The sequence below is a fragment of the Camponotus vicinus genome, unplaced genomic scaffold (genome assembly GCF_025532165.1).
Source record: "Camponotus vicinus isolate PSW18456_S1 unplaced genomic scaffold, iyCamVici1.0 SCAF_2, whole genome shotgun sequence".
NCBI classification, from domain to species: Eukaryota; Metazoa; Arthropoda; class Insecta; order Hymenoptera; family Formicidae; genus Camponotus; species Camponotus vicinus.
This window is the reverse complement of record NW_028141956.1, coordinates 20,770,247-20,795,656: the sequence shown is the minus strand read 5'-3', so window position 1 is coordinate 20,795,656 and position 25,410 is coordinate 20,770,247. Positions and strand designations below refer to the sequence as shown.

At 38.5% G+C, this 25,410-nt stretch overlaps 1 protein-coding gene across 7 annotated transcripts in view; it reads left to right on the top strand.

Annotated features, from left to right (window-relative positions):
* Magu (SPARC related modular calcium binding-like protein magu) overlaps positions 1–25,410 on the top strand; it is a 345,184-nt gene that overhangs the window by 42,686 nt on the left and 277,088 nt on the right. The window lies entirely within an intron of this gene.

Below are 25,410 nucleotides of genomic sequence, written 5' to 3'. Positions count from 1 at the left end.
TCGTGTTCGTCCATGCGTTCGATTCTTTGCGCAACACATCCTGTTTTTCCATAATAAAAGGTAATTAATAGATACATTTGAAAGACATATTCTATGTAATTATCGGAATTTTTATTGTGCTAGACATTTATGACTCTAAACACATTTGAATATATAATAAATATCATATATCAAGATACAGAAATAAACTTCTTTTAACCAAATTTAAAATGACGTGACGTTACTTTTCCAGATTTTGAGATCATAACAAAAATATTGTTTTCTCTAAATATTGTTTCTTGTTCTCTCGAATCGAATGATCCAGTGGGTTCTTTTAAAACAATTAGAAGAGACGATAATAATCTATCCTAATCGCCTGAATTGTTAGTTGTATAGTATAACTATGTGTAGTCAGTGTTGTCAGGCGGGTCAGGTTTTTCGCGCATGCGCAGTGAACGCGGCCTCAATGAAGTATCTAATACAGACAAAAAGGTGTGCCGCTGGCCGCCCGAAAAAATGTTCTCTTAGAAAATTATTCCGAGTAATCACACATTTTTATCTGCGTATATATGCATATGTGTTTACACACACGCATAATATAAAATACAGTAATACAGTAACTTTCCTTCAGCCCGCCAAATCTTCCATGTGATACCTGATACCAGATACCAGTGATACAGCGCTGGTTAGTCGCCATTACTGTCGCGCATGCGCGAAAAACCTGACCCACCTGACAACACTGTGTGTAGTTACCGATATCGACTGTACTGTACATTCTATCGTCTTTTTGTACCTTGAATTGTTAAAGAATGATCTCTGTGAAATTTTTAATTTAATTGAAAATTCTAATTGAAAAAATCGCTTTGATCTGAATTATATATATTTTTATATTCATAACGTGTAATATAATATTTAACAAGAAGACGGCAGAAGAGAATAAAGTAAAAAATGAAGCCTGACTTTATTGCACGGATAATATCGCAAAGTACAAATTATTAGAAATTATACAAAGAATGGAGAAGGGAAGGCTTCCCAAAAAGTTGGAGAAAAAGTGTAATTGTACCAATTTAAAAAAAGGAGATAAATATAAAACCACAAATTTTTTATTGAGGTATAACATTTCTCAACACAGCATATTAAATCTATGCTATGATAATAAAGGAAAGAGTAGGGGAAAAAATAGACAAAATCAAGATACTACCAGATACACAGGCAGAATTTAGGAAGAATCGAAATACGATAGATAATTTGTGTGTGTGTATACACGTATATTAAATCATACTTATAAAGAAAGAGGTAAATAAAAGAAGAGGAAAAGTTTATGCTTTTTTCGCAGACTTGAGGCGACTTTTGATATAGTAAATAGAGAGAAACTATAGACTATAATGAAGAGCAAAGGAATAAATAGACACTTGATAAGGAAGATAAAACAGATCTATGAAGAGCAATCAGTACTCTTTTAATAGGAGTTTATACAAAAGATTTTTGGATAAACATATGAGTAAAACAGAGGCTTAGTAAGTAGGCAAAAAAATTTGGAGTTTGACGTATGCAGATGATTAGTGATAGTGATAGTGTTGGTAGAGCGAAAGAAGCAAATGAGTTAAAAGAAATGTTGAAAAATTTTTCAAAATTTTTAAAGAAAAAACTAATTCTTAATGTAAAAAAGTCGAAGATAATGATCTTTAACACGTTGGCTGCCATGAGCATCACCGGTGATGCTCAGAAATAGTTCACTTGGGTGCCATGAGCATCACCCGTGTTGCACAGTAGGTTACTCTATTCAATAGAATGTATAAATTGCGACCTGCTAGGAATGGCTTCTAAAGAATATGTGGCCTGTAGGGAATCAAACGAATTTCAATTTGATGCCATAAAAATATTTGTTTATGTGCCTTTTATGTCCAAAGAATAATAAAAGTTTAGTTTCGTTACATTTGTTTATTGATTTCTATCGTGGCACACGGGGAACGCCTTGTTGAGTCTTATGGTGGCAGCCAACGTATTAAAAAAGGAGGAGGTAGAAGGGAAAGAGAACATTGGCTGTGTGATAGAATAGAGATAGAAGAAGTCGATCATTTTAAATATTTAGGTTACACGTGCAAAAAAGTAATGGAACAGAAAGACATATTAAAGAAACAGTTACAAAAGTTATGTGTGCCATGAAGCAGATATAGGGAATAGGACAAAGAAAATTCGCAAGAGATTTTAGAAGAAGGATCTGGATGTTTGATCATTTAGTACAGAGTGTTTTAATGTATGGAGTAGAGATCTGGAGATGAAAAGAATATGAGATTATAAAAAGATGCCAGGATAAAGGATTCCGCACATTTTATATGAAAAAAGTGACTTCCGTCAAATTGACTGAAATTGAAATATATTGTAGTATTTATGTGGTACTGATCAAAAGTTTCCTCGGGCAAAAAATCCGAAAATCAAAAGTATAAAAAATACGATAATTTGAAGTGAGTGGTATTGAAGTTTAAAAACGCCTGTTTTTGAATACATAAGTTAAATTTGTTACGGACGACTTCCGCGAACTTGCCGACAGATAGTCACAGCCGGGATCAGAATTCGATTAGGCAAGCTTAGGAATTACTCGGTTATTTGTCAAAAATTAAAACGAGTTTATTGCGATTTACAATGGTGTGTATGTACAAGAGTGTATGTTTGTGTGCGTGTAAACAAGAGTGTGTGCGTGTGTGTAACTGTCCGGTGCAGTGTACATGCACCGGCAGGAATGGTGTCTCGGTACTTGTGTTGACGCTCACTAACGTCACACTCACACAAGCGAAGCGCGCATGTACGTGGGCCGGGCAGCGAAAGAGAAAGTGGGGGTAGAGTAGTGAGGGACATTCCAATGTTGCGTCCTTCTCGCACAGCACAAGAGCGAGAGAGAAAGCACTACAAGACGTGATACCGAGTTAGAGGTGTCCGATAGCTGTCTCTCTCGCTCGACGCTCAAACGAGAGAGTGCGTTAATCACCACGCGTCTGTAATTCTCGCAAAATCCCAATAACATGTAGAGCGGTACGCAAAAATTGAAGTGTCCATTCGCATAGGTCAGCGCATCCCAGCTGGCGTTCCTCATAATCACGTTTCTATCGGATGATACTGTTATATAGTGTTTGAGCGTAGTAGTTATTCCTACGTTTCTATTGCGATCAATCTCAACGCCATCGAGTTCATATCGAATCTCATCGAACATGAATACGACGCAATTATTTCTCAGTATCACATCACTTCTTTCAGCTGGTTTGTTTTTCGTTCGTTCTCCCTCGATGTATAGGAAACTCTTATACGGCAACGTATATAGATCCTGTTGTTGTATGGGTATTCTTATCTCGTCATTGTGTCCGAACGTTGTATTGGCGAACGGGTTGTATGCGTGAGTCTCGATCTTGACGATACGATCGTAAAAGATTGGTTCGTCACCGATGTTGAGGATGTCGGTCATCGTTCAGCTGTTTCGCACCGCGAATTCCAAAGATTGTAAAAACGCAACGTTCGATGCGCTGGCCTCGTAAAGATTGTGTTATCTCTCACATCTTTCGATCCATTCAACACGAGCATCTCATACGTCACATACATACGTTATCGCCGTAGCCGTCGTACGTGCAATCTTACGGTGATCTCTTCTCCTCGAAAATCGAGCAATCGTCCGTTCTGGTCGATAAAGCGTAACGTTAAATCCGTAATGCTCCGCGCGATGATCGGTAGGTAAATGATCTGCGCCGGCATTTCTGATCTTATATCCCGGTGGTACTCTCGGTGAAAATTCATGTATCGTATGAACGAGTTTGCCGTTCTTGTACGCGCCCGTGGTCACGTTACACTCTACGTGGATAATATTCACGTTGATAATGTTAATCGGCATGTTCAATTCGTACCATTTTCGCGACTCGAGAATATGATTCAAGAATCCTAGCAGCGATCCAATGTTGTTGGGCTTGCTAAAGTTTATTCTGTAGGCGCATTTGATCTCGCTCCTCATCGTATCGTAATTAGTGCAGAGCACTATCGGATATTCTCCAATTTCATAGTCACCGTCGTCAATGTGTTTCTTATCACGACGTTTCCGTGAAATTGCATGTTTCAAAAATTCATGTATATTTCGCAACTCATACAATCTCTCGGGAATCGTAATTTCCGCCTCGTCTTTGCCAAAGTAAAATTTATTATTCGAGGAATTTACATTCGGTATCGTGTGATAAGTCTCAAAATCCGTTAGACCGAGCTCGTATTCATCGTCGCTCAAATCTACGGTTGGAAAGAAGTTTGCCGCGAGAACGCTACTCTTCCCAGTCAACGTGAATGTCATAGACATGTCGACAAAACTGTTTAACGAATACTGAGTTAAATAGCGCAATATCTGTCTTTAAATTCACATGCATCGACCGTTCGAAGAAACTGCAAGCACAATTGTCCGCAGATGCTCTGATCGTAAGTTTGAACAGGTGTGCAATTGTACTGTATCTTCGTTACGTTTCGTCCGAAATATCGCACCAATTCATTCGGTGGTCGAAGATTGCCGAAACTGTCGAAATATATAGTGCGATTTCCCCTCTTTGCATACGCTACCCAATGAGTACCTGGTCCTTCGACGCTATCCAAATTTACGATGCCGCTCTCGTTTTGATATATATCACCGAGTTGCACATGAAAACACCTCTAAAATATGGAATGCGTATACGTTTTGCCAGTTGCAGCAATTGTACGTTGTAGTTGTGCCCTGTGGCATTTTTAGCATCTCTTCGACGTTTTTTTTTCTCGTTAAGGCTCCTCGTCCGTATTTGTAAGGAGTAAGATATAATCCGCAACCTTCCATGGCGCGATTGTGACGTAGCATTTCTTGCAACTGACGTTGCGCGGCTTTTCTGTCGTTCGCTATGGTGTACCGCCTTCGCTACACCAGCCGTTCCACCGATCAAGGATCCGAGCGCACCCAACATTGATAGAATCGGCAATACACCGCTGCCGGAATATTTCGCTACCGGATGTATTCGTTTCTTCACCGTTTTTTTCTTCTTCTTCGTCGTCTTCAGACCCATACCGAGCTTCGTCTTGGCTTTCATCGCTGCCCAGACAGCTGTGACGGCGGCTCTCTCATCGAGAGTCAAATCTCTCGCAACGATGCGATTCCGCGCTTTCTCGGCGAGTATCCTATCCGCCGCATGTCTCTCGGTGAGATCGTTGCTCCGAGAGTATGCTATATCGTGTTCACGACACGCCGCGTCCAATGGGATACCTCGGTCGCCTCTGACTAATCGGTTCTGCAACCGCGTGCCTGGCCCGCAAAACTGATAGCCGGGAATATGGAATTCGATCGGAAGTGTGTTTATCGCGTGATTTAATAGGCTTCTACCTATTATTTGACATTCGCTGCAATTCTTTATCAACGGCACCGGACCGTCGATGTGCGTTTGTTACCACGGCTGATTGCAATGTTCGTAACAGCGACGATATGTCTGAACCTTCGGATCCGTCTTTATGTATTCCGGAAGCTTGTCCCACACGTAGTGGACGTAATCACTGCACATTCGCAACAAAACTGCTTTCGACACAAATTGTAGCTGCTTGACGTTCAAATCGCGCGCGAATATCGGAAGGACTTGATAGCAGAACGAACATTTTTTCTCTACTGAACAATTCGTGATTTCCCGCATCTATAAATAGGCAGGCGTTCGATCCAATCGGCAGTGTTGAAAAAATGAGATTTGTACGACAACCTTTGACGATATGCGTAACAAATTGCGATGACAGATTACGATTAATGGGGAACAACGCGGAGATGCGCAGGCACAGTACGATGCTACCGACTACTATACGCGCGATCGTTTGCGCTCCCTCGAATTGTGATAAAACCAACGTTTTGATAAGTCTACTGGAAAGTCCGCACGGTGTACGTTTCGAGAACGTGTACGTGTACTCGAAGTCGCTGCAACAGCCGAAATATCGATATCTGGAGAATTTGTTGACGTCGATCGACGAAATCGGCTGCTTTACGTTCTTCAATAACAGTGACGTCATTTCACCGAGCGAGGCACGTCCAAACTCGATTTTCGTCTTTGATGACGTGGCGTGCGACAAGCAAGATACGATAAGAGAGTACTTCTCAATGGGTCGTCACTCGAATGTCGACTGCTTCTATCTCTGTCAGACGTACGCGATACCAAAACATTTTATACGCGACAACGCGAACCTGCTGATCTTGTTTAAACAAGACGGTACCAACTTGAAACACGTGTACAACGATCACGGGAATACTGACATGTCGTACGAGGATTTCAGTGAATTATGTCATGTTATCGTATTTGTTGGCAACAAAAGTATGGATTCCTAGTGATAGATAAGGACAGCTTGCTTACGAACGGGCGATACAGAAAAGAATTTAACGTGTTCGCGATACCACAAAACGATTAGTCGCTGCCAACATTCTGTCGAGAGGGGTGAACCGCTCGACACTCTGTCGACATGGCTGGAAGCGATAATATTCGCGAGCGTGAAAAAATTGCGAGGGAGATTGAGAAAACGAGCGAATCGATCCGCAAGAAACATCGCGCTTTGAAGACCGGTAAGATTGACGACGATATCGCGGTCAAGACCCATTTTAGGCCTATTATCGAGCCACTATAAAAGATCGTCGACAACTCTAGCTCAATCGCGGCCGGAGAGTAACGCTGACGCGATGATTAAAACGTTGCCCATCAAGCGGTACAAGGAGGAAGAGGACGAGGAGAAGAAGGATGCGACACCGAAAAAGAGGAAACGATTGAAGGCGAATCGTTTATTGACGCCGCATACATCGGATGCTTTACTGGATGAACCGCTGATAACCTTTACACCATCCGCGACAACGAGAATCGTACAATCCACGATACTCAAATCACAAGCAATCGAAAATGTTTTCGAAACTACGCGCAACCCGCTCGAAACATCTGTTCGAAACATGTTACAAACGTCGGAAGGTCAAAAAATGTTACGAGAGCACTTGGGGTCACTGGGACAAAAGTACATGAGCACTCTCCTTAGTGATGGAAAAAACGAGATCGATCACGTGTACGGTGTCTATTTCAACAAGAATGAAATGCAGCTCGGTAACAAACGATTCGACATTGATAGAGATTACTCTATAATCATAGACAAAATAAGATACATTGGTACACCAGGATTATACGAGTTGATCTTTAAGAGAATTCCCGATGACGTCATATACACTGAGGACGATATGCAAAAATATAAGAGCATATTAATGGCGACGAGTGCGCATAAACACTAATATGATGCGCAAGGTCAATTAAAGAGCAACAAGGAATACAAGTATAAACAAATAATTGCACCGTTGATGTCGATCGAATCGAAAAAGAAAAAATCCGAAACGGGAGTATTCATGCCTCGCGCGATGACGCTAACCGGCAATAAGATCGATTATGTGCACTGGGACGACCCCAACGAGCTAGTGGATCGCCTACGACGCTTCGCGCCGAGCTGGCCACAATGCTCACGACAACGAGATCTTGTCGATCATCGATGAATTCACGAAGTTGGTCTTATTATAAATTAAACGGTGTCTCGACAAAACTAATCAGTCGATCGACGTCACTCGCATCGAAAAAAATGCCTATCAACAAATTTGGATTATTCGAACGGAGAAATGAAGCAATCAGCACAAGCGATCATTGGGGTTAATTGGTGACAAGTTACTTGGGTCAAAACGCTCTGTGTCGCGTCGCTACGGACTATGACACGAGGTCGCGCAAGATTCGCCGTGTAGTGCAACCTGAGGCTGATACCGATGCAGTCAACAAACTGTACGTGGAACAATGCGTTAAAACGTTGAAAAATCAGCAGAAAGAATCAGACGAGAAGCTGACTGCGTTCGAGAAGGACGTGCGAGCTTTGTAAACTGCGATAAACGAGCTTCGGCGTGCGATTAACACTAATTTAGAAACAGCTACGAACGGCTAAGGAGCAGCTATCGAACGAGTCAAGAACAGCTACAAACGAGGCAAGAAGGGCTACGAATGGCTATCGAACGGCAACGAATGGTTCAGGAACGGCTGTCGAACAGGTCAGGAACGGCAACGAACGGATCAGGAACGGCAACAAACGGGTTAGGAATGGCTGTCGAACGGCTATCGAACGGCAACGAACGGTAGCGGACGATAAAGAACGGCTATTGAAAAATGGCAGTGAACGGCTCAGAAACGGCTAAAGAGTGACAACGAATGGTAAAATGCACGGTGATACTCGGGGCACATATCGCTTGATCGACGAATCGAAACAACGATGGATCGGCGATCGGGAATAACCGAGGAAGCGAAGAAACAACATAGTTTAGAGAAACGGCAGTTGATGAACGAATTGCACGCGCCGGCGAGAAAAAATTTTCCCCGAAGACATGTCATAGTGCGGGGATACGATGACCTGTGGCAAGCTGACATTGTCGAGATGTGTCCGTACTCTCGTTTCAACAGAGGTTACCACTACATACTCACTGTCATCGATGTGTTGAGCAAGCATGCGTGGGCCCTACCACTCAAAAGTAAAGGCGGAAGCGAGACAGCTAACGCTGAGATAATTCGAGATAGCAAGAGGTGTCCGAAAAACATACAGACCGATATAGGGAAAGAATTTTATAACGCCGACGTGCAACGGCTCATGCGGAAACATGACATCAATCACTATTCTACATATTCGGTATTGAAGGCATCAATCGTTGAGCGATTCAATCGCACGCTGAAAAACGACATGTGGAAGATGTTTATGCTGAATGGGTCTAACAAGTGGATCAACGCGTTGCCGCGATTCGTATCGGATTACAACGCGCGCAAGCATCGAACGATCGGTATGCGACGTTACCCCCGCGATCGCTGAAAGACTCTTGGCTACTGTGTACAACCGTGTAAATATCGCGGGTCCGGCAAAATTCAAAGTAGGTGACTCGGTTCGCATTAGCAAGTACAACACATTTTTCGAGAAGGATTACACACGAGTTACATCGCGCGAATTATCCGGACATGTATCTCGCGGAGAAAATACTGCGCAGGAGGGGTGACGAGGTTTACGTGAAATGGCTGGGATTTGACAATTCGCACAATTCTTGGATACATAAGGACAATGTGATTTAATTCATACAGTGTTTATTTTTAATTTTCTGGAAAAAATATATGTGTACAACATATATTTGAAAAATGAAAATATATATAAAAATCCTTATTAATATTCCTTTCAATAGTATATGTATTTTTAATATAAAATGTATGAGATATGCGTTACGTAAAAAAATATGAAATATAAAAAATACAAAAAATCTTTATTAATATTTCTTTTAATAGTATCACACACACACATTGTATCACACACACACATTTTACATTTTACATTTTACATTACATATTATAAAGGTATCCGGTAATGTCCCCATGCTAACGTCTCAGTCGAATCAGGTATGACATACCGCTTGTCATCGTACGGACTTAGAGCAATTTTCGTCTCGCGGACGGTATACACTTCATGCAATTTCGATTTTATACAGGACTGCTGTCGCGTCATTTCAATTTCATTATACAAACACCGCGTGTAATCGTCGAAAGTTATATTACGCGCAACGACATTACTTTTGACGCCTTTTGCCTTTTTTGTGTCCTTTCTGCCGCCCACTCTTATCGCGTACATTTTTGCTCTAAACCCGACGAATTCGATCATTATCGCGCCATTGTTTTCGTCTTTCATTAAGCCCGGCACTTTTTTGTTCACGAGCGGTATACCGTACGCATTGTCTATCGCATAATCACTCGTATCAAATCGGCTGATGTCGCGCCTCATGTTCTCGTACACGTCTTCGCATTCAATGAGATATATCAAACTAAACTCTGTGTCGATGTACATTACCCGACATTTGTCGCGATACATTGGCACCATATACTCGTGATAAAACTCGTACAAACATGTTTTGTCGAGTATGCACATACCTACGTAGATTGGTTTATAAAATTTAACTTCAAGTTTACGCAATTCCACAGCTATTAAATTTTCCGAAAAGACGCTTCTACTGTGGAAATTTGGTTTTGCGATCATTGCTTCTGCACCGTACCGCCCGTCCCAGTGTGTTATGAGTTTAACATCTACTTGATTACGCACATTTTTCATCGTTTTGCCAAATACCGCATTGTTCATCAATTTATACAAATTTTTCTCGAAATCACTTTTTGCTAATGCTCTAAACTGTGTATTGAGTTCAATATAATTGCGAAGCCACGGAGATTGAGTGAATTGTAATACGCGATGTATTTTTGTAACGCGAATGCCGTGTCGCGTACATTACTGCAGGTTGCGGTAGTGTATCACGTAACGCTTCTTATCGTATAATGTTGCAAGCAGTTTGTGCTCTCGCTTACCGGGCGGCCTGTCTCGTGTCGGACAAAACGGAAGGTCATTGTGCGTATCGTGAAGATGTTGCGGATGCTCTAAATCTACCTCGAGGATATAGCCTGTAGGCGAATCTAGCGCGATAGATGACGCGTCAAAATTAAATATGTCATCGACCCATTGAAAATCGGTGTAAAACAACGGTTGACACATTGCCCGTATAAATTATAAACGTCAAAATACATCAAGTACAACGATGGTTTCGATGGATCGGACGACTCCATGTACTTGTTATTAGCACGAGTGTATCTATTGGAACATTGACTTACAAGGAGAGTGCCAAGTAGTGAGATCACGGATTTGGCTGAATTTTAAATATGTTTGAGAGGTAACCCCCCACTACTTTATAAGCAAGTGGCACGATGCAATATTCAAGTATTCGCGAGAAATTTGCATCGAAAGTTTTCCGTGCGCCTTGTATACTGAACAGATTCGAGAGATTTTCAGGTAGTGAGCGTAGCGTAGCAGATAAGGTAGCGGACGAGAATACTGTACGTTGCAGGTTCGAATCCTACTTTTCCAATTTTTTTTTTTTTTTTATGTAAATTTATTCAAAATGCACATTAATGTGAATAATTAGGATCCATGGAGTCGTTAAGTTAAAAAATTATTATTTTTAGTATACAAAATTTAATATTTTATATTAATACACATATTTTATATTAATACACATTTTACGCTGCATTTCCGCAATCGTACGAATGACATTTTGGTTGATTTAATAAAATACTGCAAAATCACGTTTAAATTTTACTTTTATTTATATTCAGATTCCTCGGAAAGTTTACAATTTTTGGGTGGTAATCATCGTAAAAACATTTAAAACACAATGTCTCTTTACAGTAAGAGCATTGAATAAAATTTACATCTTTCAATTCACAACGGCACGATTTCTTTAATATCGATACAGGAAAACAGATCTCGTTTACATTAAGAAATATAGGTCTTTCTACAGTTAATTTTGACGCGAACCATGCATATTTGACCATTGGAATAATAATTAACCATAATTAACCATTGGAATAATAATTTTTTAACTTAACGACTCCATGGATCCTAATTATTCACATTAATGTGCATTTTGAATAAATTTACATAAAAAAAAAAAAAAATTGGAAAAGTAGGATTCGAACCTGCAACGTACAGTATTCTCGTCCGCTACCTTATCTGCTACGTTACACTCACTACCTGAAAATCTCTCGAATCTGTTCAGTATACAAGGCGCACGGAAAACTTTCGATGCAAATTTCTCGCGAATACTTGAATATTGCATCGTGCCACTTGCTTATAAAGTAGTGGGGGGTTACCTCTCAAACATATTTAAAATTTAGCCAAATCCGTGATCTCACTACTTGGCACTCCCCTTGTTAGACTGCCGCGTATACCACGTTCGATAAACATAACCATGTCGATATCTGTAAGCAACTCGAACGTTATTTTCGTATGTTTCAACATGGCGTCCCACGTATATCCGGGAAGAGTATAGTAATACGCGAGGTCGAGTTCGTAACTTTCGATACATTTATCGCGAAAGTTTTCAAAAATATCGGCTAATAACAAGACATCGATTTTAAGATATAAATCGCTATATTCGCCTAGCGTTCGAATGGAGAATCGCATCCAGATGTTCTCGGCGTGCGCGTAATCGCTCTCGGATATAGTGTCGCCGGTCAAAGAACTATAAAACGATTCGCACGGTGGTAAACATGTATCTTGTAACCTGTCGACAGAGTCGATGTATTCGTACGGAAAGACACCTTTCCGTGTTAATAAATTGAAATTTTCACTCGATAAATTTTGAAATTCCGATTTTAAAATATTGAGTTTATCTTTATTGGTAATTATTTACATTAACGGACACCTCACCGATGACCTTTATCTTTACATATGTTGTAGAGGTGAGGTTGCTTATTAATTTTTCTCTATATTTTATTTGGCGGTCTCTTATAGTTTCTGAGATATTTAAAGAAAAAAGTGTAATGATTAAAACGTAATTTTCTGCCACCACACACATTTATTATGCACACTACATCAGGTGTTTGTTTACAATATATTCCTGTTTACTTTTGAGTGTTTATATTATCTAGCAAAGTCGTTTAGTCGCAATATGTTGGTTACGTAGTTAACATGCGTCTTTACGAATTTCTTAGTTCTCGTCAGTGACGAGAAGAAATTGATTGATTATTTAATCAATCATCATATTATTCGTGAAAACACAAATTGTCCGCGATGGGTAATTATTTACTTTAGGGGAGCAACCTCTGATGATCTTGACCTTGACATATGTTGTTAACATCACTGTCCTGAGTAACATTCAAAAGATTTTAGCCATCGCTCGTTGTTTATTAAAAAGTTATTAACAAAAGAATTTCACAATTTTAATGCTTTTTATCTCCGAAAATATTGATTTGAGAAAAAAAATTTTAAGCAAAAAATAAAGTCCCTGAAAAACTCTACAAAAAAGGTTATATACATTTTTTTCATAAACCTACTATTTTAGCTATTATATAAAAAAATAATTATTTTAAATACATTTAATACAATTTAAATTTATATAGAATTTAATACAATTTAATACAATTAAAAAATATCACAAATGTATGTGTACACACACACACACACACGCGCGCGCGGGGGTGCAAGGAGGCTTTCGGCCCCCCTCCCGCAACCTCTCGCCGATAGGAGACGTATTGCGAAGAGTTGAATCACAATGGATATATGCTGTAAGTTGTAAAGCGAGGTCCACTTTGCCTACCGGCGAGGTGGTTGCGGGAGGGGAGGCCGAAGGCCTCCCTTGCACCCCCCGCGCGTGTGTGTGTGTGTCCCCCTAAAAAAAAGTTTCTGTTTTGTGCAATATTAAAACACGAAATCAGAAATAGGGTTGGGTTAGGTTATATCTTGAAAAAGTGGAGCCCTCCCCGTAGGAGGGGCGGAACATACTGTATCAACGCATATACTTTACAAAACATAGCAAAGTTCACTTTCACTGAAAATCATTCATTTACAATTAAAATTTAATTTATGTAATCTAAATTGCGTTGTGTTTGTGTATTACTCAAAATAGAGACTTTTTTGCAGATGAAAATACAATGGTAAGGACGAAGCCTGTTTTAGTATACAAACAATCTGTGTAGTTTGTGTATTAAATGTAAGTGGTGTCAGAAAATTACATTTCAATCACTACACCTTTTTCCTTAAATATCTCAGAAACTATAAGAGACCGCCAAATAAAATATAGAGAAAAATTAATAAGCAACCTCACCTCTTCAACATATATAAAGATGAAGGTCATTGGCGAGGTGTCCGTTAATGTAAATAATTATCTCTTTATTTAATAATGATGCCAATTTGTCAAGACTCGATGCAAGAAATTTGAAGGAATCGATAAAGCATAATTTTATATGATTTTTTGATTTTTCTTCCTTAAGGTCAACATTTTTCATAAACGGTATATATTTCTCTTTTGTTATCGGAAGTAACTTTCCCTTCGAACGCTGTGGCTATTTCCTTGATTATAAAATGCGAATCGTAACCAGATAAATTGTGAAAAACTATCGGAATGCAAAAAGATTCTTTATAATTTAAATTACAATTTGAATGCGCGGGACCTTTGTACCGCCCGATCATATGACAATGATCGCGTACGCGTGTATCGTTTTGCGCGAACGGTTTTTTGCACATATGACATTGAGTGGCGCTATGGAATTTTTCCCACTTTTCGGACATCAAATCTACCATGGGGACATTAGTGGTTACAATATTTTTTACACGCAGTGCTAATTTTTAAGATCTTCGACGAACCATGCAACGCAATCGGCACTACGACGCGAATGGTACGCAGATAACGATTCGTTATATGAACAATGTACATAATAAGCTATGCTAAATACTTGATGATGTTGGTATGCGTTCTTTTCTTCCTCCATCTTGGCTAAAACGCATTCCAAGTCGGCGTACACGATGAATGGAAGCCGCTCTTTCCGAATCTTTCGATTAAAGTTGTTGAACTCGAGCCACTTCTTGTTGTCGCTCGGCAATCGGATAGCGCAGTCGTTCATCTCTCGGCAGTCGACCGTATGTGATTGCAACTTGTCGTCCGAACTAAAGCAATGCAGGCATTTGTAAAAAAATTTTTTAATTAAAGATTTATACAATGCATATTATATATAAATTATATAAATTATATACACACCGATCGCAGATATATTTTCTATGATCTTTTTTACTCAATTGCGAGCTCACGAGCCGGGATAAGTTCTTGATCCATGTGAAATGCCCAACGTTGTTGCCGTCTTCCACGTACAAGTTGACATGCTTATCCCGCTTCTGCTACGTAAGACCGCATATCGGAACAATGCCCTCGCTTCCGATGTTGTACACATTAATCGAAACGTCGTTAACAAGTTCAAATTTTTTAATTTGATTCATAGTCACTGGAAACTCAATGTTCCGGAGATTCAGCACTGTCGCGTAATGCGGATACGATGATTCCCGTTTTGCGTTCCTTTCTGCGGGATATAGAGCGACGACCACTGCCCACGTGAAACATGCATTGTCTTTTGATTGCACGTTAATCACCGCTCTCTTCATTCTAATCTTCCGCGGCAATTTTATGTGACATCCCGCGTGCATAGGATTATATTTATTTATATTAACAGTCAAATTCTGTATTCGCGACAATGACCATGCGTGACGTCATTCCCTCGCGCCACCGAAATCTCCTCCGTCCCGCGTGACGTCATCTCCCCGCTCCACTGAGATCCCCTCACACCTCACCTCCCCTGAGAGGACCTGGATTAGAACCGGCCTATATATCCTCCCTGTGCTTTCAGTCCGAAACGAGGTTTATTATTATATAATTTCACATCCGATTGGTTTTATGTCCGATCGGGACTGTGTCCGATTGGGTCTGTGTCTGATTAGGACTGTGTCCGATTGCAACCGTATGTGTCCGATCGAGTTTATGTCTGTTCGGAACTGTGTCCGATCGGGAATGTGCGTAATCGGGTCTCACTCTTTAATGGCCTTTTTCTGCTCAATAGCGACGCCATTGATCTCGGGATGGCTGTGGGTTCTTCTTCTAGTGAAAAAGATAGCACTTTTCCTCTGCGATCTTCAGATGGTTATCTCGCATCTATATAACCCTGTCGAGCGTCGTGTTAGCTCGTGTGCCAAGGTCGTCTGTCTTCGCAGCCGTAATTGAGATCCCCATGTCGTCTGCAAAGGTTACAATTTTGACCCGCCGTAATTCCGAAGCCAGTAGTTCATTGTAGGCTATGTTCCATAGCAAAAGCTCCAGTCGAGTCTTGAGGTACACCAGCCATCATCGGCCATTCCATGTGTGTATGTGTGTGTGTGTGTCCCCTGATCCGAATAGTGGACTGGTGCATCCTTCAAGATAGTTGGCGACAAACCTAATCAGATAGTTAGGGCCTTTTCGCGTAAGGAGCGGATGATATCCGACCATCTGATCGAGTTGAACGCATTCTTCACGTTGATGGTAATGAGGAAGCAGAAGCAGTCATACTTACATACATATCCTTCTGGTGCATGTCCATTTCATGGTTCTTGGTCTTCTCCACCACATGTTTAATCGCGTCTATTGTGCTGCGACCTTGCCTGAATCCATATTGGTTAGTAGAGAGGGGATGTGTTCCTTCATACAACGGAGCCTATTGAGGACAAGAATCTCTATGAGTTTTCCTATGATGTCAAGCATATGGGTCTATATGTAGTGTTCGGCTCGAGACCTTTCTTCTTGGGCAGGAGCACTAGTCGTTGCCTCTTCCACCTCTGGCTGAAGCGAGCTTCCAGCAGGCATGCGTTGTAGATTGCAGGCAATATCTTCGGGCACGCCTCGACTGCGATTTTTATAACTTCCGTCGAGATGTCACTCGGGCCGGGCGCTTTATTGAGTTTCAGTTTTTTGACGGCCCTGATCAGTTCCTCGTCTGAGAATAAGTCTGTCGAATCCGCACTTATCTCCGGCAATAGGATATCATACTCCTCCTCGAGGAAAAGGTCTGAGAAGATCCCGTTTAGACATACCGGATCGGACGGGGTACCCTCCATACCGCCGAACTTTTTAGCCACCACTTTATATTGAGACATGGATCATTTTCCACCTCATCGCACAGTGATTTCCAGCACTCTGACTTGCGTTTCCTGATGAGGGTTCTCAGCTTTTTTCTGCGTTCATTGTAGGTCAGACGGTCTTCATCCCTCCTGCTTCTCTGATGCTTCCTCCGCGATGCCAGGCAGCGCCTACGCAATACTGCAATCTCGTCACTCCACCAATACACTCTTCTACGGTGTTTGCCCTTCCTTGGCATGGAGACCGCGCAAACCGCCTGTTCGGCCTCATCGGAAACTGACTCCATCCACCTCTGAAGGGTTAGCAGGGCCTCGCGACAAAATTCCCGGTCCAGTTTTTTGCTGTGCGCTCAATCTGCTGTGCAGTCCCTAACAGTAGGTCGCAGCCTGGGATCTACCTCGAAAGCGATGTAGAGGTGGTCGCTTAAGGTTTCCGAATCGACGACTCTCCAATCCCGAATTTTGCTATCGTGGCGGCAATCAACGACTACCATCCTGCTTCTTTTCCCTCACTTCCTGAAAGTAGCCACTCCAGGGATATTAAGGGGAAGTAAGTCTAGCGAGGACATTCCCTCTCGGATTGGTGGAAGGTGCATCCCAGTCACCAACTACGTTAAAATTGGGCACTATGGCTGTCCTCAGGCAGGCCTTATTATTGATATCCAGGCCCAATTGCGTCAATCCGTCTTCAAAACTATCCACTTCTGTATTGAGTAAGAAGTAGCAGATGAAGTATCAGGTATCACCAATGCGGCCGGCACAGTATCCCTCATCCTAAATGATTGCCGAGAGGATCAGCACTTCCGATCTACTGACATAAATGGCAGCGTCACCCTTAAGGCCCAGAATTCAGGTGATGGTCTCCATAGATCTATTCGGTTTCGAAATTAGTACTATATCCACTCCTTGGTTCATACACATGTGAACCATCAGATTCTGCACCGCTTTGCACCTATTGAGATTAATTTGCAGTATCCTTATTTGCGCGATGACAATTTAGCAACCTCCTCCCGGTAGGCTTTGTGGCTGGTACCGCCATACCAATGAGTGCGATCCCTGACGCACACTGCGCACTTTGGGATCACACAGTTTTCGATTGATGTTCTATCTTTCCGCATATCCAATAATATTACATATAAATTGCTCCTGTCCACCGAGCTATTACATGTGATTCAAATCTTACCTTTGAATTTTTTTTATCTACATTAAAGCGAATTATTATACTATATATTTTTATTATTTTAACAGACAAATTAGTATTTTAATTATAAAATATATTTAGAAATCATTGAATTTATTTATTTACTATGCAATGAGAATTATAAATAATTCAATAATGTTTTATTACTAATTTATTTACTATGCAATAAGAATTATAAATAATCAATGTTTATTTCACAAAAATCTTAAAATTAATTATTATAATTATAAATAATTATAATTAATTTTAAGATTTTTATGAAATTAACATTATTTAATTAAATTTTTTTTGCATAGCAAATAAATAAATTTATTAATTTTTAGATATATTTTATAATTAAAATACTAATTTGTCTGTTAAAATAATAAAAATATATAGCACAATAATTCACTTTAATGTAGATAATAAAAATTTAAAGATAGGATTTGAACCTGTGACACGTAACGTACTAATCAGACGCCCTACGCCGCTGCGCTACGCTGTTAGTTGACAATCCGTTCGATATATGAAGAACACGTAAATTTTCGACGCTGCTTGCGTGTCGATATCTCGATCGTAGTGTGAACGACAACGATTCTGTCCCAGGTAGGACAAGGGGAGTTAGAAGTATAGACATGGCGCCATCAGCTGGCAGCGGCTGACTTGCGTTGATTATCGACTTAATTATCGATCGCGGCAAAAAAGTATGTTGAATTGATAAAGAACATACGCGTGCGACTTATTACAATAATTAAAGATATTAAGTCAGAAATAATATTAAATTGACATTAATATATAGAAAATTTAGTAATTTGCTGAAAATACTATGCTAAGTTTTAAATATATTTTCTTCTTATTGCTTGTGTATAATTATTGACATATGAATATTTCACACATAAATATATAATTGTTTACATATTATATATGCTATTTATGTTCATACCTTACATTTGAAATTATTTCATGGGTTATATTTTAAAATTAAAAAGTTCTTTAAAAATAATTTTTAATAAAAATTGTTTCTTATTATTAAAATCAATCGCTTTCGATCGATTGTTCTTGCGTCAAATAATTTGTGGCTCTGAAAAGAACCGTTAATAATCGGCCCATTACCCGTTTAATTACTTGGTCTAATCTTGGTTTTTGACGAAGATTTTCTCACGCAGTTTTCGCGTGCGCAATCAATTGTACTTTGTTTCTTTCATGACCAGCATCCCACGAATTCACAATAGCTGCTCAAACATTTTCAATTAAATTAAGATCCAGAGATTTAGCTGACCAATCGAGAACTTCTATCTCTGGATGTTGGGTGAACTATTCTTGTACTACGTGAGCAGTGTGGACAACACCATTATCCTGAACTAATCGAAATAGCATATCATCTTTGCTAAATTCTGCGAACGCTTGGCAGCAAAACGTTCTCCAGAATCTATATGTTCCAAAGCATCCATATGCGACGACACTTCAACTAATTCTCCCGGACAATGAGCACTAATCCACCCCCACATAGCACAAGTAATGCGCCCACTTTTCCCGTTGGGGATCACATATTTAGGATCAAATCGATGGTTTTCAGGTCTCCAAACAAATTTACGTCGATCATCTGCCGAACCTTTTCATCAGTCCAGATAGTTCGATCCCAATCTTCCACCGGAAATAAGCGTTAGAAGTTCATATTTTTTAATAAACTATAGCTTAAATGATTGCTCCTTAATTGCTTCGTCCAAATTTACAATTGCTCCCCTTTTAAAATTAATAAATTTTTTAATTTTTGCAAAAAACGTAAAATTTATCATTTTCACTAAAAAATATATTTCTAGTGGTTTTCGGCAATTATATCCGATATAAAACGATTTCTCCCTAATTGCTCCCTATTGCTCCATCGTTACTTTAATGATTATTGCATTATTTTATCGAAAATTAACAAATAAATCATTTCACAAGTGACGACGACGCCACCTGTCGGCCACTTCTCGGAACTAAATGTTTTAATAGTTTTCAGCAATTATATCCAACATAAAACGATTGCTCCTTAATTGCTTCGCATTGCTGCATCGTTAGAATTAATAATTATTGCATTTTTTTATCGAAAATTAACAAATAAATCATCTCACAAGTGACAACGTCGCCACCTATTGGTTACCTGTCGGAACTATATGGCTCAACGGGCAATGGCGCCAATATTCAAACATAATATATCAGCTCTATTGTTTAAAACTATATCTGTAGGAATTTAATCAAAATTTCTTACTGATTTTTTCGTAGAATAATTGCTTCTCGCTTTCTCTATCGTAATATTCAATTGCTCCATTTGTGCTATTAATATTTTATAACATATTAGCCAAAAAACCAATCATTTACTGGAAAAACATATTTTCTAATTGTTAATTGCAAATTACATATTTTTTCTTCGAAAAAATTATATGTTTTCTTTACACCAATTGATTCCTCTCATTATTTTATACATAAAAGTATTAAGGTAAGATAATCGAAAAATGAATATTTTACTAAATATTTTATGATTTATATAAAAATTAAGAAATTATTTTTATATAAAAATTATTAAATTATCTTACCTTAATACTTTTATGTACAAAATAATGAGAGGAATCAATTAGTCTAAAGAAAACACATAGTTATTTCAAAGAAAAAATATGTAATTTGCAATTAACAATTCCATATTTTTTCTTAAAAACAACTATGTGTTTTCTTTACACCAATTGATTCTTCTCATTATTTTGTAAAAGTAATATAAAAGTATTAAGGTAAGATAATCGAAAAATGAATATTTTACAAGATATTTTACGGTTTATGTAAAATTAAGAAATTATTTCAAGCCTCATAAATCAAAAAGCACTTAACGAAAAGGTACTTAATTATAGTGTTTTGGAAAGCTTTCGAGATAAGCTACAAGAATGTGCAAAAATATATAGGGTGTTCCATTTAAAAAAATTGAAGTGACCTTCACGTGACCTTCAAATGACTCTCCAAGGTCAAACCAATGGTATCATCTTATGGCACCCTCGAAACCAAACAACTTTTGTCTGAAACATTTTTCTCTCCCGAGCTTGGTTTTCGAGATATTCGACTGGATGGATTAAAATGGGCCACCCTGTATATACAGGGTGAGCCATTTTAATTAACGCACGCAATTATTTCGGAAACAAAGCATTTTAGAGAAAAATGTTTTTGACAAAAGTTTTATGGTTTCGAGGGGGCCATAAGATGGTATCATTGGTTTGACCTTGAAGAGTTATTTGAAGATCACATGAAGGTCACCTTCAATTTCTTAAATGGAACCTACTATTTGTCATTGCACATTCTTGTAGCTTATCTCGAGAGCTTTCCAAAACACTATAATTAAGTACCTTTTCGTTAAGCACTTTTTCAGTTATGAGGCTTGAAATAATTTCTTAATTTTACATAAACCGTAAAATATCTTGTAAAATATTTATTTTTCGATTATCTTATCTTAATACTTTTATGTACAAAAGAATGAGAGGAATCAATTGGTGTAAAGAAAACACATAGTTGTTTTGAAGAAAAAATATATAATTTGCAATTAACAATTCCATATTTTTTCTTAAAAACAACTATGTGTTTTTTTTTACACCAATTGATTCCTCTCATTCTTTTGTACATAAAAGTATTAAGGTAAGATAATCGAAAAATGAATATTTTACAAGATATTTTACGGTTTATGTAAAATTAAGAAATTATTTCAAGCCTCATAACTCAAAAAGTACTTAACGAAAAGGTACTTAATTATAGTGTTTTGGAAAGCTCTCGAGATAAGCTACAAGAATATGCAATGACAAATAGTAGGTTCCATTTAAGAAATTGAAGGTGACCTTCATGTGACCTTCAAATAACTCTTCAAGGTCAAACCAATGATACCATCTTATGGCCCCCTCGAAACCATAAAACTTTTTTCTGAAACATTTTTCTCTAAAATGCTTTGTTTCCGAAATAATTGCGTGCGTTAATTAAAATGGCTCACCCTGTATATACACGGTGAGTCATTTTAATATATAATCCCAATTATCTCGTTGGCAAAGCATGACAGAGAAAAAATTTTCCCACAAAAGTTATTTGTTTCTTTGGGGGCCATAAGATGGCACCATTGGTTTGACCTTGAAGAGTCATTTGAAGGTCACGTGAAGGTCACCTTCAATTTCTTAAATGGAACCTACATTTTCTCATTACATATTCTTGTAGCTTATCTCGAGAGCTTTCCAAAACACTATAATTAAGTTAGTCTTCATTAAGTACTTTCCGAGTTATGAGGCTTGAAATCATTTCTTAATTTTACATAAACCATAAAATATCTAGCAAGATATTCATTTTTCGATTATCTTACCTTAATTCTTTTATGTACAAAATAATGAGAGGAATCGATTGGTGTAAAGAAAACACATAGTTGTTTTTGAGAAAAAATATGTAATTTGCAATTAACAATTACATATTTTTTCTCAAAAACAACTATGTGTTTTCTTTACACCAACTGATTTCTCTCATTATTTTGTACGTAAAAGTATTAAGGTAAGATAATCGAAAAATGAATATTTTACAAGATATTTTACGGTTTATGTAAAATTAAGAAATTACTTCAAGCCTCATGACTCAAAAAGTACTTAACTAAATGGTACTTAATTATAGTGTTTTGGAAAGCTCTCGAGATAAGCTACAAGAATGTGCAATGACAAATAGTAGGTTCCATTTAAGAAATTGAAGGTGACCTTCATGTGACCTTCAAATAACTCTTCAAGGTCAAACCAATGGTACCATCTTATGGCCCCCTCGAAACCATACAACTTTTGTCTGAAACATTTTTGTTTGCTGGGCTTAGTTTTTGAGATGTTTTACTGTCCAAGTTAAAATGGGACACCCTGTATATATATATATATATATATATATATATATATATATATATATATATACATACATACATATATACATATATACATATATATATATATATATATATATATATATATATATATATGTATATATGTATATATGTATGTATGTATGTATGTGTATATATATATATATATATATATATATATATATATATATATATATATATATATATATATATACATACATACATATATACATATATACATACATATATATATATATATATATATATATATATATTTATATATATATATATATATATATATACAGGGTATCCGTCGTATCACCTGCCCAAAAAAAAAAACCGTAAGTAGATCTCGTTAAACCGAACTAAAAAGTCATATACCATTTTGAAATGCACCACGTAAAATTCGCAATATTAATTAAAAAAGATCGGCTAATACGCGTGGCTAAAAGCGCGCGCCGCTATCATGTTTCGGAGAGTCCATCAACCACTCCCTCTATATTCACCGTTTTGCTGCACTCCAACACACTCATCGCTCCTCCCCTCCCCAATCACCGCTTCGCTGCGCGCCGCTATTACAGTGAGATCGCCTTTGCCGCCGCGCACTTCTAGCCACGCGCATTGGTCGATCTTTTTTAATTAATATCTCGAATTTTACTTTGGCAGGTGATACGACGGACATCCTGTATATACATATAGGGTGTATCTGAAATGATGCACTAAACTTTAGGAGCGTATTCTAGAGGTTAAAATAAGACTTTTTTTCCTATGAACATGGGTCCGCAAATGAACCCCCCTCCGAGCTAGAGGCCCCTAAAGTTTGGGGAAAAAATTGAAAATTGGCTGTATTTCAGAAAAAAATGGCAGAAGGTTGAAATTACCCTCTCTTGAGAGATAAATAAATTTGCGTTGCGGGTGTTTGGTCAATTTCACACATTTTCGAATTTTAGCTCGGAGGGGGATTCATTTGCGGACCCATATTCATAAGAAAAAAAAGTCTTATTTTGACCTCTAGAATATGCTCCCAAAGTTTAGTGCATCATTTCAAATACACCCTGTATACAGGGTGTTCGGAAATTCAAACGACAAATTTTCATAGATTGTCGGGGGCACCATAAGAATCATTTTTTGCAAATGAACCTGGGGTCGGAAACGTGTCATTACATCGCTACGACATATGGAGTGTTCGAACGAGTCGGGACCTCGAAATATCACAAAAATAGAAGTTTTACAAAAAATTGTTTCAAACAAAAGTTGTAGGGTGTAAAAAGGTCTATTTACTGGCGCCATGTGTTTGACCTTGGATGGCGTCGCCAGGGTCACGACAAGGCTACCTTGAATTTTTGAAGGGCTACAAGTATATGCAATAAAAAGTGGAGGGTTTTATTTCAAAAATTCAAGGTGGCCTTGTCGTGACCTTGGCGACGCCATCCAAAGTCAAACACATGGCGCCAGTAAATAGACCATTTTACACCCTACAACTTTTGTTTGAAACAATTTTTTATAAAACCTATTTTTTGTGATATTTCGAGGTCCCGACTCTTTCGAACACTCCGTATGCCGTAGCGATGTAATGACATGTTTCCGACCCAGGTTCATTTGCAAAAAGTGATTCTTATGGTGCCCTCGACAATCTCTGAAAATTTGTCGATTGAATTTCCGAATACCTTGTATATACAGGGTGTCCCTGAACACTTGATCACACACTTGTAAGGAGGTAGAGCGCAGTAAATTAAATAAAGAAGTTCTATACCGTTTAACGATTTTCGCAATAATAATAGAAATATTAATTATTAAAATCAGACGAATGAGAGAAGCGCTCGACCGCTCGAGCTATAGCACGATCCACCGTATCAGACATTGCCTGTCGGCGTGCGCCGAGGGGAAGGACAGCGCGCCGCTACCCGTGGTTACTGCCATCGTCATTTTCACGTTTCGCCGCGCGCCGGCAAGCAATGTCTGACACGGTGGGCCGTGCTATAGCTCGAGCGGTCGAGCGCTTCTCTCATTTGTCCGATTTTAATAATTAATATTTCTATTTATATTGCGAAAATCGTTAAACGGTATAGGACTTCTTTATTTAATTTACTGCGCTCTATCTTCTCACAAGTGCATGATAGAGTGTTCAGGGACACCCTGTATATAGCGACGTAAATTTTTATTATTTTCAAATCCTCGGAGTGTTAGAGAGGATGAGAGGGAACGAAACGTCGTCAAAAACACAAGAAAGAATATTCGCGCTCGGAGGAACAGGGATGGAGGGTGTTCCACGCGAGCCGCGGCGAAGCGAAGGCCGTATCGAAATCTCGAAGTGGACGCTAGACGGTCTTTCACGTATCAATTCGCTAAACGCCAAAATAACGCGACAAACGCTTGCTTTATTCGCTACTAGCTCGTATAACGGTAAAGGGGCAGGGTTTATGGAAAAAGGTGTTATAATTATTTTATACGAGGTTTCGCGAAATTTAAAGGTTTGACAAACATGAAGACGACACTTAAATAATTTACGCGAACATAATATAATAAAAGATAACAGATTTATTCAAAATAAAAATATTAAAAGAAAGATTTAACAAAGATAGAGAAGAGACTAGAAAATAATATAACTTACAGCATATCAGAAATAAACGAAATATTAACCAATAAAGGGAAAAATAATCCCCACGAAAATAATAAAGAATAACGCGACAACGGTGATCGTAGTATTACGATAAGATATCGAAATTCGCAAAACGTAAAAGTCAGACAGGTCGAATACTCACGCGAAACTGAAAATCTAAGAAAGCGCTAATTGTAAGATATTCCTTGTATTTCTTATACAATTTTTACGGCCAGACTT